Consider the following 20,617-nt stretch of genomic DNA (forward strand, 5'->3'; position numbering starts at 1 on the left):
GTGCCAGTACTGGCAGTAGATACAGTGCCGTCCTTCTTGCTCGTTGTTAGAGTCTTGGCTACAGTTGGTTGCATTTTTCTTCGTACTTCTTCTTTGAAGAAGAGGCGAAGTGGCTCCACTGTTCAATCAGCCTGTTCAGGCACTGACCAAGGGACAGCCACCTTGTTGCGACATGCTTCAGAATTCTTGTGTGTCGGGGCATCACAGAGTTCTTGCAGTGCTTTCACCTCTTTGACGCGTTTACTACTTTTGTCCAAGTAGTAGTAAATATCGATGAAAAAGTCATCTAATTCAATGGGGAAGGCCTGAGCCGCCTTCTTGGCCGTATTGTGCATCATATGGCAAGGGCATCCCATGATGTAGCACTCTGGATTTTGTTTGTGGATATAAGCAGCGACTCCTTTGTGCTTGCCCACCATGACAGAGGCATTATCAGCACAAAAGGAAACACAATTTCCCCACGGAATTTTCCTGTCACTGAACTCATGATCAAGCAGTTTGAAAATGTTTTCTCCAGTGGAATCTTGTTTGCACGCAGGCAAACTTAGCAAACCTTGCTTCACAATCCCAGCACTGTTGTCATAGTACGAAATCAGGACAGGATATAGCTGGGCCTCACCACTGTCATTGCTACTGTCTGTAGCTAGGCTAAATGGAGCTAGTCTAGCAATATCGGCAATAGATGAAGCAGTAACATTTGACAACTCACCAATTACACTGGTCAACAACAAATTTGTTGTCTGCATTTTTTAAGCTGATTTAGGACGAATCTGATGCGCTGAATCCAAAACTCACATTAGTTTTGTTCAATCAGGTCAAGTTTTTGAGATATGGCCACATGTCGTTTTTTACATTTTTGTTCACATGTACGCATGTGTGGAGCATTTTAGAAGAAGTTGGTGGGGGTAAAATGTCATGTCAAATAATTGTTTTAATTGGAAATAATTATTTTAATGACAAGAAGTATTCAGGTACGATAGTTCTAGGTGATTATGTCGAAAAGGGATCAGTTTGAAGTCATAAACCTCAAAATCTTCCAAAAATTGGTGAGGCAAAGCATAAAGTTCGTGGATCAAAACTAAAGTTAATGGGGCAGATTTTGTAATAATGTGATACAAAAAAAGTTGTATTTCTTGAAATAACGAACTCTGAAGAATGTACAATACCTACATGCGCCAATTCTATGACATGCGCTTCTGCTCAAGCTTGGAGTGCCACAGTACGAACCCAAAGATTGGAGACTGTTCATTGACAGCAGCAAGCGATCACTGAAATGTGTTCTGCTACACAACGGCAACCAGTTTGCCTCTGTACCCATCGCTCACTCGACTACACTGAAGGAGAAGTATGAAGCGGTGAAGTACGTGCTGGAGAAAATTGGTTATGATCAGCATAAGTGGTTTATTTGTGTTGACCTGAAGATGGTGAACTTTTGTTGGGACAACAGTCTGGCTTCACCAAGCACCCATGTTTTCTGTGCATGTGGGATAGTAGGGACCGTGCTCAGCATTACACGAAGAAGGACTGGCCTGTGCGGGAGGAATTGGTGCCATGCAAAGAAAGGAACGTCATCAACGACCCTCTGGTGGACAGAGACAGAATACTCTTCCCACCGCTGCACATCAAGCTCGGCTTTATCAAGCAGTTCACCAAGGCTCTGGACAAAGATGGTGACTGCTTCACTTACTTGTGCCAGGCTTTTCCAGGATTGACCATGGAGAAGTTGAAAGTTGGCATCTTTGATGGTTCTCAGATCCGTCAGCTCATCAGAGATCCAGAGTTCAAAAACTCAATGAACGAAGTGGAACTGGAAGCGTGGAAGACATTTGTTTTGGTAGTGAAGAACTTTCTTGGCAACAATAAGGCCAGAAACTACGCAGAACTTGTCAACAACATGCTGACTGCTTTCAGAAACCTGGGCTGCAACATGAGCATCAAGATGCACTACCTATTTTCACATATGAACCGGTTTCCTGAGAACCTGGGTTCAATGAGTGACGAGCAGGGGGAGAGATTCCATCAGGACATGAAGGAGATGGAGACCAGGTATCAGGGTCGCTGGGACGCAGTCATGATGGCTGACTACTGTTGGAATCTGAAGAGAGACCTCCCTGCCGCTGAACATTCCAGGAGTTCGAAGAAACGGAAGTTCAAGCCCTGAAGTTTGAACAGTGGTGACGCAACATGCAATTTACTTGTACTTACCTTTATCAATGCCCACCATTCAGATGACAGTAATCGATGTTTCTATCATGTAATCAATAAATGTTGTTGGCAAAACATTTTTTTTTCTTAAAAACATGTTTAGGATGATATGTGTTGACAAAAATCAGCTGATAATGCCACAAAAATGTAATTGATTTTGTCACAAGATCTGATTTTTTCAAATCAACTTAGCACAAAAACCTGACCTGATGGAGAGAAACGGATGCCATTTCCTGATTCAGCAGTGCCCGAATACCCTAATTCACTTGTAGAAATCTAGACAACATTCAGAAAGTAAAAAATTGTTGACCAGTGTTCTTTTTTCTTCTTTGTTCTTGTTCTTTTTTTTTTTTTCTTTTTTTTTTTCTTTTTTTTTCTTGCTTTTTGTTCTTGTTTTTTTTTTTATTTTTTATTTTTTATTTTTTTTGTTCTTGCACATCTTGCACATCTTGCAAGTTTTTGTTCTTGCACATCCATACTTTGAAGCAACTTTTGAATCTGGAAACATCTTTTGAAATAGAGGTCCAGCATGATCTGAGACTGATATGGGCAAGTTATGTCCCACAATAAATCCACGAAAGAGAAGTTCCGCTCGGGTAACATCCTCCTCGCTTGTCCCTTGTTTGGTGAAATAATTCAGAAGTGTACCGGTACTCGTGCTCGAAGATCTCTCCTTTGCAATGTCTGTGTGCCGTTTGCTTCCAACGTGCTTCCGAATATCATCGCGACCTCCGTGCTCAACTGAAATATCAACGCTGCATACTGTACAATACGCATGATGAATTCCTCTTTCAGTCTTTCAAATACACGGGTATTGGAGAATGTATTCGGTCTTGTACTTCTGAGACCATTTCTTGGTCTTCGTAAGCTTCTTTTCTGCCATTTCGTAATCAACATCGAGGGCTTGAAGCATCGGTAACTTGGAAGTCGATGTTCCACAGCTGCAGCGCGACTCGTAGAACTCTAGCGGCTGTTAAATTAAACACCGCACGGTGGTCGCGACCGCCGGGCTGGTACGGGGCCCAGCTGCATACAGTGAGCGTATCGCATGCATATACACTGTGCATACATACCGCATGCACTGTATTGCACACATACCGCATGCATATACACTGTGCATACATACCGCATGCACTGTATTGCACACAAACCGCATGCATATACACTGTGCATACATACCGCATGCACTGTATTGCACACATACCGCATGCATATACACTGTGCATACATACCGCATGCACTGTATTGCACACATACCGCATGCACTGTATTGCACACATACCGCATGCACTAAATCTCAGTGCATGATCGCATAAGCGAGATCCAGACCCAATGTTTCGCTGCTCCTCATTTGAATTTGCAATTTTTTACGTACAATTTGGAAGCAGCGAACGTTATGGAGTTACCACATGCTATACGTAGCAGACGATGCTTTTCATTCAATTCTCATACTAGTACATTCTGATTAGTGAACAGTGCAAAAATATCAAAATTTCGGGAGGATAAGGATAGTGATCGTAAGGGCGGGAGTTTGGGTGAATTTTCGGAAGCCTCCCGATGAAATCGGGAGGGTTGGCATTGCTGCAATCATGCAGTTTGCTGCATGTGAAAAAGCATTTCTCCAAGTTTTATTGTCATGAATGGTCAAAATCATAATATGAATACTAAGAAGTTATGGGGACTGCACTCGAATGACCCATGAATGTGTTCAACATCCTCAGCACTTGTGCTCTGCCAGCCTGCCTCTTCCTCTGCAGGATGCTACCAGTCTCCATAAACCTTTAGTGCCACTCGTTTTTCTCGATGGTGATTGTCTTCCATAAGGTCATGCTGAAGCTTGGTTGAATCTGTGTACCCAATTTGATCTTCACAACCCACTGCGCCTTTTCTTATGGGAACGCAATTTGCAGCAAATGTGATGTGACGTGTCATAGGAGCCACCAGGAAATGAAAAAAAGGTTTATAAAACTTAGAGAAATGTTTTCACATGCAGCAAACTTCATTGTTGTATCTCATTTATTAAGGTTTGAATTTGGAACAATAATTTGTGGACACCCTGTGCACATATACATATTATCTACCCATACATACGTATAATCAAGTCAAGGTATCGTGTGATTTTTCTGTTCAAAAGAACGGAATACCTGTGAGTGCAAGGGTGCCTTCTGAGTGCATGCTTAAAAATGAAAAGAAATGCGAGTGTAAATGGCACAATTTTGTGCCTCTTGTCATGCACGCCCTTCCGGCAGCATCTTTGTGACATCAAAATCACATCGTGGTCAGCTCGTGCCTGCGGCGAGCCACATCAATTATTTACGAACGGGCACATCGTCACAAGGTGTTTGCGGAAACACAGCTTGGGCACTGGTGCAAATTGGAGTGTGCTGGGTCTAGGGTGTTCAGATCTCCATCCAGTACAAGTCCTGGATACACCTTTTGCCATGTTGAAAATGAAAGATATTTTGAGCTTTTCTTTGTTTTTTTTAAGGTTGAGTGGCACAAACAAACATCAGCATTTCTTAATATTGTCAGGTACGATACACACAGTTTGTTTGTGATAGTCATGCCAGCAACATTTTTGATGGTAAGGAAGGAAGTGCAATCTCATTTCTGTTGCACTTGTATATAATGTTATATAATCTGAAGCCATACAACCTCCCTTATAGGGATGGTTGATTAGCACTCATTTGCCTTTTAATCCAACAAGAAAATAATTGTAATCGTTTCATTATGATTTCTTTCAATTGAGGGGTTAAAATATTTGTAAAACGACCACATTGACAAATTCGTTTAAAATTGTCTCAGTCTTCAGCACATTATGTTTGACCACAGAGATAATCATAATTCTTCGTTCTTACAAATCCTTACGTGCTTCATTGATAATTCATAAAATTCATACAAATCATAAAAGAATTTCATTGGAAGCATATTATGTTATGACGTTCAAAAGGTAATTGGAATGAGATACTGTTCTTGTGAAGAACACCAAAAAGTCCAAAAAATGCAAACTTTTCAATGTTGTGTGATACTAATGCGTATACGTAGTTAAATAGAAAGCTTCTCAAAATGCAAAGTCTATCCGCTTCTGATTTGTACTCGAACTAAACTTGATGAAAACAGCCAGAAAATATATATGTAAAATTTATTAACTAGTGTTCTTCATATTCTCAAAGCAAAGGTTTGTTGAAAATTTGATGACGAAAGCTCAAATGGTTTATGAAGAGACACTGAATCTATTAAAAAATATATATATATATATATATATATATATATATATATATATATATATATATATATATATATATATATATATATATATATATATACGGTCTCACACTGTGGCGGATGAGCTGATAAGGCCCATTTGTACTTACTGTGACTTTTTCCTTTAAAATTTGGACCCAATTATTAATCTTCTTCACATTCTCATCATAATAGTTTGTTGAAAATTTGATGACAAAAGCTCAAATGGTGAAAATGTTATGGCCTACACACACACACACACACACACACACACACACACACACACACACACACACACACACACACACACACACACACACACACACACACACACACACACACACACACACACACACAATTGCAAAACTTCATCTCCCGTTGCGCAGTGGATGGCCTAATGATGGTCTGGCATGATAGGCGAGAGGTACAGACACTCATGTCTGAGTTATCCGGAATGCGTTGGAAACCTGACCTTGCTATCAACTCTCACCCTGGTCTTTCGCAGGCAGGAGAAGGCACCGATGTGTGCTGTCCCTCGGATGGATGTAAAATGGGGGTGCTCAGTCTGCCAAGACCCTTTAGAAATTACAAATTTCTACACTCTCAGTCGAAAATCCTGGGTTGGAGTGACGCAACTTCCTTAATTGTCACCCCCAGCCAATGAAGCTGCTTTGGCAGCCTTATGTGCACCTAACAGCAAAAGGATGGTAAACAAAGAAACATAATTAATTGTCATCATTATTTGAGGCCCGTACGCCATACTCTTGACAAAGCTTTGGGTCGTTTACAAGTCGAGTAACATTTCAGGGATAGAAGAGATCCTGCATTGGTCACCACATGACTTAAAGGGCAGGATTTTGTAATTTGTTGAGGGTGCAGCCAGTGATAACTGTCATCCTATTAATGACAGACACCATGGGATCTTCAATGTCCAACAACAAATAGTGCTGGCAGACTGGACGCCCAGTTTAACATCCATCTGAAGGACGGCACACACATTGATGAATCACCCGAGTGCCTGTGAAACACCAGGATGCCAATTTGTAGCTGACCAAGATTCAAACCCAGGTTAGAAACCTTAAGCCCTATATCAGCATACCAATGGGGTATGCTTACACATTGTGAGCAATAACAAACCGTGCTTCCCCATTGTCTCGGGTCACTCACCTGCATTTGATTTTTCATTTATTTATATTTTCATTAACGGATGCTTTCTGACGGTTCTGTAATATTTCCTGGTCTATCGGTTTCGATGTCCGTCGGCACGCGAAATTACCATGGTTCTCCACTGTCTCGGGTTGATCACCTGCATTTTTAAAAAAACATTTATTTAATTAATTTGCTGTACTGTATTTATATTTTCATTGATGGATGCTTTACAACGGTTCTGTGATTTTTCCCAGTGTATCGGCTTCGATATCCACCGGCCCTTAAAATTTTCCCTTTCTACGTCACCTGGAAGGTACCGAACATTAAGTCAGCCAGTCAGTGAGTGAGTGGTTAGAATGAGCTATATATAGAAGAAGCATTTATAAAAGCAGTAAAAAAAAAATATATATATATATATGTATATTTCTAATTATTTCTTGTGTATTCAAAAATACAAAAACATTCAATCTCAGACTCTTAATGTGAGCATCTTATTCATAGAACTTGCTTTTTTAAACATCCCTCGTGTATCAAAACAGCACAACTTTCGCTTAACACCATTTGCATCATTCATTAAATGTTCTTCAGTCTTTTCAATCATAATTATACATTTAAACATCTTGACAACAGATTCCAGATTTCACTTAGAAAGCTCCTTCAAATCACACACCGTGTGCGTGAAATGATAAATTTACGTGCCAAAACTAACAGGAAAATATAGCTTGCGTGAATGCATTCATCACGAGCTGATTGATTGCTAGAGGTGGATATATGGTTGTATCCCAAGCACAGAAGTTGAACCCTGAGCCCCCTCGTGTTGGCAGAGCACCCTTGTGTCCTATTTGTCGTGGTAAACACATCCAGAGCTAACAATGGAAGTCTGTAGAGACTCCATCAGCAGAACACGAGAGTAACCTTGTTAAGGTTCTCTTATGACAATGATTCCATGGATTCTCAATTCATCGAACTGCACATCCTCCAGTCCACCCCACCGCCCATCCCCTCACTTCTCTCCAAGATCTGTATTTTTGTTCAAATAGATATAAGCATGGACCACATGCTCAAAATAGTGCACCTACCATCGTTTGGCCAGGGCTTTCTCGATTCCCTGGAGAGAAAGTGATCCTTTACAAGAGCAATCGTTGAGCAGAGAATAATGGAGATTATCAAAATAGATTTTCTAGGATATCTAAACAACATCACAATTATCAATCAGGTGAACATGGCATAACCTTCCTGTTCACCTCCATTGAAAGTCATTCTCCATTTTTCAGGCAGAACAACTATCACCACTTGGCCAATAAAACTGGCAAACCAAATTCATCATGCCCCTAAATCCATCTTAAAGAATTTATTCACATCATAAATGAGTTTATTTCATTTTCTTTATGTGGTTTTGAGGAGAGAGGAAGAGCAATAAAATATTACACCATCTGTGTAATTGCAATAGGTGTGCCCTTTCCAACCTGTGTTCATAGTTTGTCCATATCGTATGGCATATTTCGTGGAACATATATATATATATATATATATATATATATATATATATATATATATATATATATATATATATATATATATATATATATATATATATATATATATATATATATATATATATCACATGCTGATGAGTTACCTTGTCTGGTTTAGATTATATCGGCCAAGATATAAACTGTATGCCTGTTGTTGGCTTAATGGTTAGAGTGGTGGGCTTTCGATCTGAAGGTCCTGAGTTCAAATGTCACTCAGCTGTTGAATTAATACCAGGTGGGGTGAGCTTGGCCTGTCCTCCTTCCGAAGTCGGCAAAATGAGTGCCAGCATGCTGGTATACTGTGTCGGAGTGGCGACCCGTCCAGGATTGTGTCTAATAGCTGAGGAGACTGCTTTGGCAGCACCAACGCTCTGCACAGAGTATGGTCCCAATCTCCTCCTCTCCTATATAAACTGTCAGATTTCTGTGCAGGTAGGGTGTGCTTTCCATCGGATGGACATTACACTGGATGTCCCATCAGCCAGCATTAGTTGGTGAATGTTAAATATCCCACAGTGTCTTTCATTGAAGAGTCGGCCATCACCCTGGCTACATTTCAAATTCATGCCATAAACCACAGATATCTAGTGGCTTTCTTGGATATTCCTTGACATCAGGTTACACTGTTCGTTATCTTATACTGTAGTTACTGTGTGGACAGCAACTCCTCCACTATAAAGAAATGTTTGCACTGAGGTGTTCACATATCAGGTGAACAGCCATCTCAAGTTATGAAGGGCAACCATCATCAAGTAATAATTTGCTCAGTATTATTCCTGTATCTTTTTTCCACTTATCGTTTGCAGTAAACCCTCATCCAACACGGACGGGGCTTGGGTTCATGGAAAACGGTGAGTTTGGCAAACCATGTTCAGCAAGCTTTAGACCTTAAGGAATAAATGGGTATATTACGTTACAAGCAGGGACCCGCAAAACATTTTGAGTAGTTTTCACCCCCCCCCACCACTTTATGCCCTCCCCCCTATGGAGAATAAGGTTTGATAAAGATGATATCATCAGTGAAGTGGTATGCCAGCCACCTTCTCCTCATGCAGCACACAGCTGCAGATAACAACATTGGCTGAGGGCAATGTACTGTGCTGCTGATGAAATGCCCCTTTTACCAGTATACTGGTACTCATTTCACCGACCTCGGAAGGATGAGAGGCTAAGTCAATCCCATCTGGTGTAAATTCAATGGCTGACGGGGGCTATAACTCAAGACCCAAAGATCCCAAGCCATCCACCCTAACTTCGAAGCCAACACCAGGCTGGTATGCCAGCCATAATTGGTTGATTCGAAATCTTTATCTGAAAAATTTGAAGTTTCATATATATAATGTTTGACCAAATTTTATATCAGTTTTAAATTTATGATGTCATATCAGTGACATGGTCTGGCAGCTATATTGGATTGAATTTTATTTTGACCTTCTTCAGAATGGCTTCACAGATTGATGCAAAACTACATATATATATATATATATATATATATATATATATATATATATGTATATATTTCACGAAGCATGGGGAATATAGTTTGAAAATTTAAATGTCATCGGTCACGTGGTCTGGCAGCCACATTGGAGAGAAAAATAAACCATATCTGATCAATGCAAAACTTTACATATATGATTGACGACCCATGGAGAAAACAAGTTTGATACCAATGACGTCATGGGTCACGTGTCCGATCAAAGCAACTTTTGAAGAAAGTGGGGCGGCTTTGGCCCCGGCATAACTGCTCGCATATCTAGTTATTATTGTTACTTACAAATTCACCCGTATGCCCTATACAGGAGAAACTGATGAAGTAAGAGGAAATAAGAATGAGATACAATTATTGAAGTCTTATTCATGGTATAAAATTCTCGAAAACTCTCCATGACAACTTATTTGAACACCTGAAGAAAGTTTGGGCTGGTCAGATCTGGTTTTGATCGGAATTGGAATTTCGCCAGAGTGTCAGCAATAGTTTGCTCATGATTCATTCACAAAAGAGACTGTGGGATCTTTAACTTCCACCAACAACCAGTACAGGCAGATGGACGGGTCATCCAGCTAAATATCCTTCCAATGGATGGTGCATACATTGGATGCAAAACACCAGGGTGACAGTTTATACCTGGGTAGAGCTTTTATCCTCGAAAAGACAGCTCCGAAAGCGAGTGTGTATACCCCACAGCTATTCCGCCAGCCTGATTATATGCATTGGAAAGTTGTGTATTGCTGAGTTTACAAATAATGTACATAACGTTAAAGTTATTAAAATGCAAGTACTGCATGTTTAGGAACTGGTATATGATTGACTATTGAAGTCAGTGCCATAACTTATTACTTGAAATGTGTTATGTGTATAATTAAATTAAGTCGTATATTTTTGTAAATTGATTGACTCTCCCTCCTCCTTGTTCTGTTCAAGCCCAAGGGGTCAATTTTGTTCTATTTGAAGAGCTAATCTGCTCTGGCATTCTTGCAATTGGATCATGGTGAGTCGGTCAACAGGGCCATGGCAAAACTCTCCCCGACATTGTCAATTGAAACTCTGGTATTGAGCTGCATCTCCAGGCCACAACAGGTGTTCTGGCGTCCAGAACCTCAAGTATAGAACAAAATCTACCTTATGTGGACTCGCTCGCCTAATGTGATCAACGTCATGCTCAGAGCCGAGCATCTTTCAATGTTATAACATCTTGAATTGAATAACCTTTATCATAGAGGTATATTTAACGTGTGTTTCAGCAGCCAATTTTTGTTTGACTGTTTGAAAAGCAAACCTTCAAGATTTGATATGTTTGTTAGCGATGAGAGAAACCGGATACTTATGAGGGAGGAAGGTTCAAGAACTTCACAGAACCACGAAAAAGACGGAAAAAAAACAAAATATTTTGCATTTCTTATTTTGATCTGGTGTTGATAAATTGGTGTGGTGTTGATGCGGCACAGACATGATGAGCTGAATGGCTTTCACCTGCATCTAATTTCCTTGTGTGTGAGATACTCACAATAGTCTGACACACCAAAAGATTTATTAAATTTTTTAACATACAAGTTGATATGTTAGCAAGAAAAGTGTGTTTTTATTAATATCTACACCATGTTATACATTTGTGGCACATCTAGGACCATTGTGAGTATCTCATTTGTATAACACTTGGGTGTCCAAGGTATTTTAACTCGCACTGGAAGCAGTATTCTGGTTCATGAGAAATGATCACCTGAATATCTCAAATCTACAAGTTCACAATTTGTTTCACAAACATTTCAGAATGTTTTCTTTATTTTTTTACAAATTTCATCTGATTCATCATGTCTGGGCCATATACACATCTAGCATTCCATCCAATTTTCGGTGATTCTAATAATTGTACAAACAACGAATTGGAGGGAACTTAGAGGAAAGCAAATAAACGATTGGTCACCCTTTTTTTGTGAAATACTGTGGCATTTTTTTTATGTCCACAGCCGAAATGCAGATGGAACATCAGCCTTTAAGTCTCAATCAAAAGGATGTCAAGCTCTGAATTGCAGTGCTCCCTGCTAGCAATTACATCAGAAGAACAGTATCTTCAGTTCTATCAGACCAGGGTGCTCAACCCATTGCTCAATCAGCAAATGGGTATGGCAGGTGGGACATTGTGCTGAAATTCAAAAGGAGTGCTCTCATATATTTTTTGAGAATCTTGTAATTTTATATTCCCTGCTGCTGCTTCAATGTCATCAATATATTCGATGTCATAATTAATTAAAGTCTGAGTTTGTTAAAGCAAATTTTATTTTACAAATTGTGTAAAGGCAAAATGTGTCTCATGCTATTTTGCAAAATAAAAGTGGTTGTCGATACTTGGCAAAGTGTTATATGGAAACAATGTTTCCATATAATTGGATTTGGATTGTATTGCTGTAAAATATAACATGGTATTGTGATGATGTTCGAGTATATTGTGAGGATGTAGCCAAATAACACATGGAGGCCACATATGCAGCCCTCAATGGTGAAATGGTTGAGAACCATTCATGGACTATACCCATCAGTGACGAGCACATTATCGACCAAGTTATAGTTCCCATACTGAGCAACCTTGATGAAAACCAATAATAGACCATGGGGGGGGGGGGGGTTGGGAAAGCTTAATTGTGCAAAAGTAACCAGAACCACAAACAATAAAGTCAATTGTGTCAAAATAGATTGTCTCAAAAACACTCAAACTGGGGCAATGTGGAAAAATGAAGCCAAATTTTGCCCGTACATTAACTTTTTTTGTTCACAATATTGAGGAAGAGTGAGGTGATAGGGGTATGAACTGACAATGAGTGGGGCAACAGTTGGACAAAATTAGGCAATGAGATGACCAAACCAGAAAAGAGAAGGGAGAGAGCGAGAGCGAGAGCGAGAGCGAGAGAGAGAGATAAACATAGCAACCTGCAAAAGGGTTGGACTCAGTGTGGTCAATTAGTGTGGTGGTAAAAAAAAAAAAATTATTGCAGTTAGGGATGAGAGAAGACATGAGAGAGTCGTGCACCACCGACTTGAAGCTCTGGAGTTGAAAATGGGATAGAACAGCGAAAGGAAGGCATTTCCACAGTTGGGAGAAATGAGGACCAAGAGTTGGCGTGTTTCGTCAGTCTCGATTTTGAAAGTTTTTAACAGGACAGGGTGTTGTGACACTTGGTTGCCTTCAAGTAGGTGGTGGCCTTAAGATGGTTGGCTCACGAGGCACTGCAACCACTTTGCAAGAATGGCAAGGAGGACGTCATCACTATCGGTTGATTTCCCCACAGGACCATCATAATCACGCTACAAATCCTGTACCCGCATGAGACTAACGGAATCAAACCTCCATTACAAATTGTTCCACAACCTAGGCTTCCTTACTATAATTCATGGACTGGTGTTTGTGTGTTTCTTTGCTTGTGGGTTTGTTTGTTGGGCTACTCCTCCTACAGTTCTGGCCCAATTACATCCAGCCTAGCTACAGAGGATCAACATGACCCCGTTTAATGGAGAGGGGTGTTTTTATCTTTGCCGGTGGTCTTGCGGGGGGTAGGGGGATGAGGGGGGAATGAAAATTCTCTTTGTAAATGTGTATCGTGTACCGCCACCTCCAGGTAGGGGAGGATATTACAAGTCTCCACCATTTACAGTGCAGTGTTCCTGTCCCCATGTTTTCCAGTACAATAAGGTGTTTTGAATTATAAGCAGTAAGTATGTTTTTGATTCATGCACATAACCTGGGTTATTTATTTTTCCAACACGGAGTTGTCACTTGCTGATACACCGCCCAAATTAAGGTATGTGTCAGAAGAACATGTTGTATGCTTGGAACAAGACCGCCCATAGGGTGAGTACTCTGCTAGTTAATATGAATCAGCATCAGCAAACTGTGAACCAGAATAGCACCAAGTTCCTTGACTTTGCAAGAAGTCTTGGATTTAGGGTGGCTGGTTCATAGATCCAGCACCCACAGGCTCATCACTGGACTTGGCATTCCAACGCTGGTGATGTGACAAAGGAGATTGACCATGTGCTCGTTGATGGTTGCTGGAAGATGATCCAAAACTGTCGGGTCTACCGGAGTGCTCAGTTCCTCAATACTGACCACAGGCTTGTTGTAACAACTCTGAAGTTGCAGCTTAAATCCAGGAGAATGGTACCATCCCCACCTAGGCTGGATGTTGGCAAGCTCAAGGATCAGAGGGTAGCTGAGGAGTTTGTGAATAGGCTGAGTGGAGATTTGAGGAGTCTGGGTGCTTTGGGGGGTCCTGAAGAGTTGTGGAATGCCTTCAAGACCACCGGTGGATGTCTTGGAACTTACCGGAGGGTGAAGAATAATTTTGTCTCTCAAGGGACACTGGATACCATTGACCAGAGTCACAGGGCCAGGTTGAATGGTAGAGCTGAACTGTTCAGGGAGCTGAGGCATAAAACTGCATGTGCACTAAGGGTGGACAAGGAGGCCTATGTGCGAGGAATCTGTTAGGGGGGTGAGACATCACCTGTGGTCAAGTGATTCTTGTCCTGCTTACAGGTGAATTCGTGCATTGCATTCCTCCAAGCCGATCCCTCAGTGTACTGCAGTTAGAGCAGAGGGTGGTGGGCTCTTGACAGAGGAGTTTGAAGTGAAGGTCCGCTGGGCTGGTTACTTTGAGCGGTTGTACCAAGCTGATCCACTAGCTGTTGAGTTGGATGTCAGGGGTGTTACTATCCTTTTGCTGAGCCTACAATCAACTGTGGCCAACCTTCATTTGTGGAAACACAGACTGTGGTGAACCAGTTGAAATGGGGGTAAAGCTCCTGGGATCTGTGGTATCCATGCTGAACTCCTCAAAGCTGGTGGAAATGCTGTACTCGTGTCATTGCATGCAATTCTGTGCTCTGTCTGGAATAAAGATATCATCCCAATTGACTGGAAGAGGGGCCTTGTTGTGATCACCAAGGGGTGACGCTACTCACAGTGCAGGGCAAGGTCTTTGCTTGGATAATTGTTGATAGGGTCCGCCACCATCTGCTTGAGCACCAGCGTCCAGAGCAGTCAGGCTTTACAGAGGTCAACGATTGACCGTATCCTTGCTCTTCGGGTCCTCACTAAACACAGACGAGAGTTTCGGAAGGGGCTGCTTGCAGCCTATGTTGATCTCTGTAAAACGTTTGATTCAGTGAATTGGGATTCCCTCGAAAGGATTATTGGTCTTCGTGGGGTGCCACCAAAACTTATCGATCTGATGTCTGAACTTTACTCTGCTAGTGAGTATGTTGTGAGATGTGGTCATACCATCTCTGACTTATTTCCAGTTGTTAGGGGGTGTGAACTGGCATCCACACTTTTCAGCACTTGTATGGATTGGATTCTCGGAGGATGTCAAAGAGATCAAGCTACGGTGCAATGTTTGGGAATGTCAAGATATCTGACCGTTATTTCACAGATGATGCAGTCATCGTTACGGAGACTCGAGATATCCTTCTAGGGTCCCTCGAGGTGCTGAATGAGGAGTCGGAGCCGCTGGGATTATGAGTTTCCTGGGTCAAAACTGAGATCCAGGCTTTCAATGACATTTTGGATGCTGCTATCCTGTCTGTACCTGTTTGTGGCGAGGATGTTGAAGTCCCGGAGATTTTCCCTTACCTTGGCAGTGATAGTCATGTCTCTGCTGGCTGTGAGCCAGAGGTCAGCAGATGTCTGGGTTGGGCCTGGGGAGTCATGGATTCACTGGATCATCGGGTGTGGCGCTGCTGTTACCTGTGCAGGAGGACGGAAGTCTGAGTTTTCAGGTCCTTGGTGCTTCCAGTCTTGCTCTATGGATGTGAGACTTGGACTCTGACCAGGGATCTGAGAAGGAGACTTAATTCCTTTGGTACCATGACTCTTCGGAGAATCATTTGCTATTGCTGGTCGAACTTTGTGTCCAACGAGCGTTTGCTGAAAAAGACTCAAATGAGATTTTCTACCTGCATAGTCCATGAGCATTAGCTGTGGATGTATGGACTTGTGGCTGGTTTTTCTGACGCTGATTCTGCTCACCAGATTCTCTCAGCGAGGGAGCCTTGTGAGTGGAGGAGGCCAAAGGGCCGGCAACGTGCCTTGTGGTTGCAGCAGGTTGATCAGCATCTCAAGAAGAAGGGAACAGGGCCATGCATCTGCCTGGGGGATGGCCAGAGGAAGGCCCCTGGAATACCCGCAGAAAGTGGACGCAGTGACGCACTCCTCCGGCGCATGCTCACATACCTGACCTGACCTGACCTGAAGGCCATATGGTCACAATTCACATAAAATACATAAGGACGAACATCAGACAAATTAAATATCTATACAAGGACCCCAACATGGCAAGGGGGACAGTAAGAATGCATGCTCGCATACAGTACATCCTGGACTTAGTGGGGAAGATCGACGAGCTGGGAGGGCAGAGGGAGAGACTGGAGGAGAGAGGGTGCCATTTTGATTTGATACTTGACCAGATTTACAGCAATAACTTTACAATACTTTTACAATTCCATCAAAAAACGTTGCAAACCTTTATTGATCAGATGAGTTCATCACCAATGGACTTCACCTCATTTGTACAATTTGTTTTCAACTTCGTGAAGATGTACAACATGGTGTCATGAACAGGATTGTCGGTCGGATAGCAGAACCCTTTTCAAGTTTTGCCAAAGATAAAAATCAAAATCTCACTTGGCGCAGCAGCTCCTACAATGAGATGACGCCATGGCACTGCCAAACCACAGTTATGCATCACAAGTTGTCATCTGAGACTGAGGATTGATCAGTCAGGAATTACAGGGAAGTAGTGGAACACAATGCCCTTAAAAGGTTCATGATTGTTCATTTGAAAGGATAAATTTGTCTCAAAATAACTTGCGCAGAAAAATCTCGTCAAAAATACAAATATTTTATCGAAAAATAATGAGTTACAACAATGGTCAATTATTTACTTTTTATGTCAGGTGTCAGATTTATGAATCATTCTTCAGACACACAATGTTCATCCCAAAGGGGTATGTCCCCCACCTCCTCCCCCCTCACATGCACAGATAGTCACATTAAGCTACATAATCTCCAATCTCTTCGATGCACTTCAACCAGTGGCCAACCATTGTTCAACTCCCTTCTGCAGAGTCATGAACACAGTGGGCATGGCTCTGTTAACTCTTCAGCAGATGCAAAACATCTTCCCCAAAGCTTGCTTTTCATTTAGATAAGGGCGAGGCAGAATTGAAAATAATTTCTTGGTAGATTCCATGTGCAGTTTTCTTCTGCATCAGCATTTATTTAACGAGAGTTTGGTTGTCTTCCTTACCAAAGCTTTCGATGACGGACATGTCCTCAAGATACTAGATGCCGTTATTTAAATTTATTAATCAAAACAAATCTTTATTTGAGGAGATATCAGTAAATAGAGAGAAGGCACATATCTTGCAATCGTCTACACCTTTTACTTTCAAAAATTACAAGCAAGGTGACAGATTTAACTTTTGGGATGACCCTGATATGTATATACAGTATGCAGACAAAGACATACGAATTATCGCATTACCTGTTGTCCAAACTTGGTGTTGGCTAAATGGTTAATGTGGATTGCTTAATATCTTAGAGTCTTGAGCTCAAGCCCTCTCCGTTGAATCAACACCAGGTGGGTTGAATCCTTCTGAGGTCAGCAAAATGGGTACCAGCTTCCTGGTACCAAGGGTATTGCATCAGTGGCACAACTGTACCCCCAGAAAGTGATGCAGCCAAGCATCCACAGGCTGCAAACAAACAAATAAGTAAAATTAACCTGTTGTCTGTCGAAGTGTGTTGCTTGGACAACCTGTATTCAAAGTAGTTTTACACTTTTATACTTGAAGAGATCATTGCAAAATAAAAATAATGAAAACTATGAATAGAGAAAGGAGTAATGTGGACACCTGATAAAAAGGACTTTTCTAATTACAACTTGTGCTGAGCTGTCAGTCAATCTCGTATTAATTCAGGTGGTCTTACCCACATATAACTAACTAGACAGTAATGGAAATACCATGAAAGCCCAGAGACACCTGTATATGGACAGGAGTCTATTACCTTGAAGTTAATATTCCCCTTCTCTCAAGTCCTGAATAAGCGTGCACGCACGCTTGTTTTTTTTCGAGGTGAAATTCCCCCTACACGGCCTCTATTCGGGACTACACGCTTATTAAAAAAAATCGTTCTTGCCACCCTCAGGTCATATTTACACCGGTGAGCGTGTAGGGTGACAATGTTGTCCCGTTGAGAGATGTGTCGTCCTGATGTAATGTATGTATTTGAATAATAAAATACATGTTCTATATTTGTCACATTTCTGGTTTTTCCACCCTGCCCTCTTATTCGGACCTGCACGCTCATTAGACTTTTTTTGGATTTTCCACCTGACACGCTTATTCCGCCTTCTACTCTTATTAAAATTTGGAAAATGTTCCACCCTACATGCTTAGTCAGACCCCCACGCTTATTCGGGACTTGAGAGTAATATCAATATGACCTGATTTCCCTCTTCTTTTTTGTTTTTTTTGCTAGAAAGTATTCACTCACTTCTTCTGATGCGTCTCTGTTCAACAATTCAATAATTTCATCACAAATTTCTCAAGACAACCCAACATACTTTCTCTGTGGGCCGTACAAGCGGGAGGAGCAGAGTGACCATTGGAAACTGTAGTGGCTCTAAATGTCAACTAAGCATACCCTTGCGATCGACGATCAGATCGATATTCCAGGCCAAAACTGCTTCTCCATGGAACGTACCAGGAAAGTTCTCTGCCCTGGGGGTATGGCAATGGAAATTCACAGCTGCTGTGTGCTCAACGTTGTACTCCAACCACTCGGTGCATGCACAGCGTTTCCTGCCTTGATGAAATGCTGCGCTGCAAGACTGTAACATCAAACATGATTGCACACGTGTTGTCTTTGAATGATATTTTCTTTAGTATAGCTCCAAATATTTTCGAGTTCATTGTCAGTCTCCCATCCATGCACATGCTGCGCAATGTCTCGTAGAGAATTGGCGCGAATATGATCGCTCCTCAGTGCAACAGATGTAATAACGACTCCAAAGCGACGTCATGCATGCGTGCACCCCTTGCCTCATGGTGCGAGGTATTGCACTCCTCGAACGTTGGATTCTCCCATTTTGGGGCAAGCTCAGAGCTCAAAGCAGTCGGGTAAAGTGGGCCTTTCAAAGCAATGGAGGTTGCACTCTGACGGAAGCAAAACAAGAAGCAGATTGGTGGTGACTCTGCGGGGAATGCATAACGACTCATGATGTATTGCCTGGGTTATGCAGAGCTTGACCCTAGCTACGGGGAAGGTGGCCCCTCGCTGTGCACTGGGCAGGAGGCTAAACCTTATAGCCCTCTGCTCCCCCCATTCCCGCCGTTTGCAGCTCGGGTGAACAGCACGCCGAGAGGTGAGTTAACAAGACACTGATGTGCCATCAGCCCACAAAGAGTCAGACGGCTCTGAGGGAACCTGACAGCTCTCGACACTTGCTCTACAAGACTGCTTGGAAAGCTAAAAAAAGAAAGAAAAAAGAAGCAAATGAAAAAGGACGGAGAAAACCACCCCTGAGGCATCCAATAGGTATACGCAGAATGACCAGTGGATGCTGTTGGCTTTTGCAGGGTGATTTATGGATTGCAGGCACTGTGCGGCGTGCGCCGAGCGCTACGTTGTAGTGATATGTCTACAACTGCCCTTCAGGCTGTCGGGTGAACTGCCTGATTTATGGAGTGCGGCCCGTAATAGTTACACTTGGTGGCAGCGAACTCAGCTGAACTCCCACTTAAACAGCACTTAAGCCTGCTCCCCTTTTATAAATCACCTGTTATAGACTACATCGAGACTTTGAATAGAGCGACCATTAGGTCACACCAGTTGGCATCCTGAGGTTTCCCATCTTATAAATTATAAAAATCAGACAACAAATGCTTGGAAATGAATAGACGATTTAAGTCTTCGAATGTCTTATTCAAATTCTATGAGGGCGGTTCAAGGTTGACGTGGATAATTTTTGTTGGCAAACATGTGAAAGTGTTAGTTCAAAGCAGAAATGCAACGATATTGTCTACACTGAGCAAAATGGATCAACACTGGGTAAAACATCCTGGGCGAAACCAACATGGTGGCCAATAGTCACATGTGCTGTGGAACACTTGGTGCATCATTATATTCCTCTTGATGGGGAACATCAAACCAGCTGAAATTAGCAGAAGACTGTCTGTCAATTTGATATTTTTTTAAATCTTACATTGTCCTAATTCTCATACTGGAGCTTGTTCATAAATCAGTTGCAGGACAAAGACATTCGAATACATCATTGTGATTTTACATAAATTGGAGGAACATTCATCGACGAATGGACAAGCACATATATATGTATATATATATATATATATATATATATATATATATATATATATATATATATATATATTATATATATATATATATATATATATATATATATATATATATATATATATATATATATATATATATATATGATATATCAGATTTGAACCTAGGTTCCCAGGGTTTCAGATGGGAATGCTAAGAGATTAAGCCAGAGGGGATCGATAAAAGGCAAAAAGTACCTTGCACTTGTGTGTAATGAAGGGCGAGTCTTTCTCATTAAGGCAACTTTGGCTCCGACGAAGAGTTAATGCACAAAAAGACAGCTTCTTCTTGCTTAGCATACCTCATGGCGGTTAGCATACCTCAATCAGTGTTTCGTTGATTTCATCTTACATGTCTTGCATTTAGTCGTGCAGTGAGTTTTAAAATGGCTGGGAATTGGTGAGTGATCTTGAGCATTCTCCAATGCAACCAACTTCTGCCACGCAAGCAAGCATCAAACGTGTTAAGTAACTAATTTGGGGGAAACAGTCGGGGATTACTATATGTTGAATTGCAAAAGAATTAGACGTTGTTGTTGGAATCTTACAATCATTAACTTCATTTAAAAGTAAA

General features: G+C 41.5%; 1 protein-coding gene across 4 annotated transcripts in view; it reads right to left on the reverse strand.

The window, feature by feature from the left end:
* Positions 1-20,617, reverse strand: part of LOC147023545 (uncharacterized) — a 137,537-nt gene that overhangs the window by 107,878 nt on the left and 9,042 nt on the right. For 3 of the 4 annotated variants that reach the window (XR_015060274.1, XR_015060273.1, XM_085889040.1), the window contains exon 2: positions 17,172-17,382. The gene's annotated coding sequence lies outside the window, so the exon portion shown is untranslated. Of the gene's footprint in view, positions 1-16,145; positions 16,349-17,171; positions 17,383-20,617 lie in introns of those variants that run through there. The other variant, XR_015060275.1, reaches the window with a different exon arrangement.

The sequence above is a fragment of the Eptatretus burgeri genome, chromosome 7 (assembly GCF_056783735.1).
Source record: "Eptatretus burgeri isolate ZD-2024b chromosome 7, Ebu_testis_v1, whole genome shotgun sequence".
Taxonomy (NCBI): Eukaryota; Metazoa; Chordata; class Myxini; order Myxiniformes; family Myxinidae; genus Eptatretus; species Eptatretus burgeri.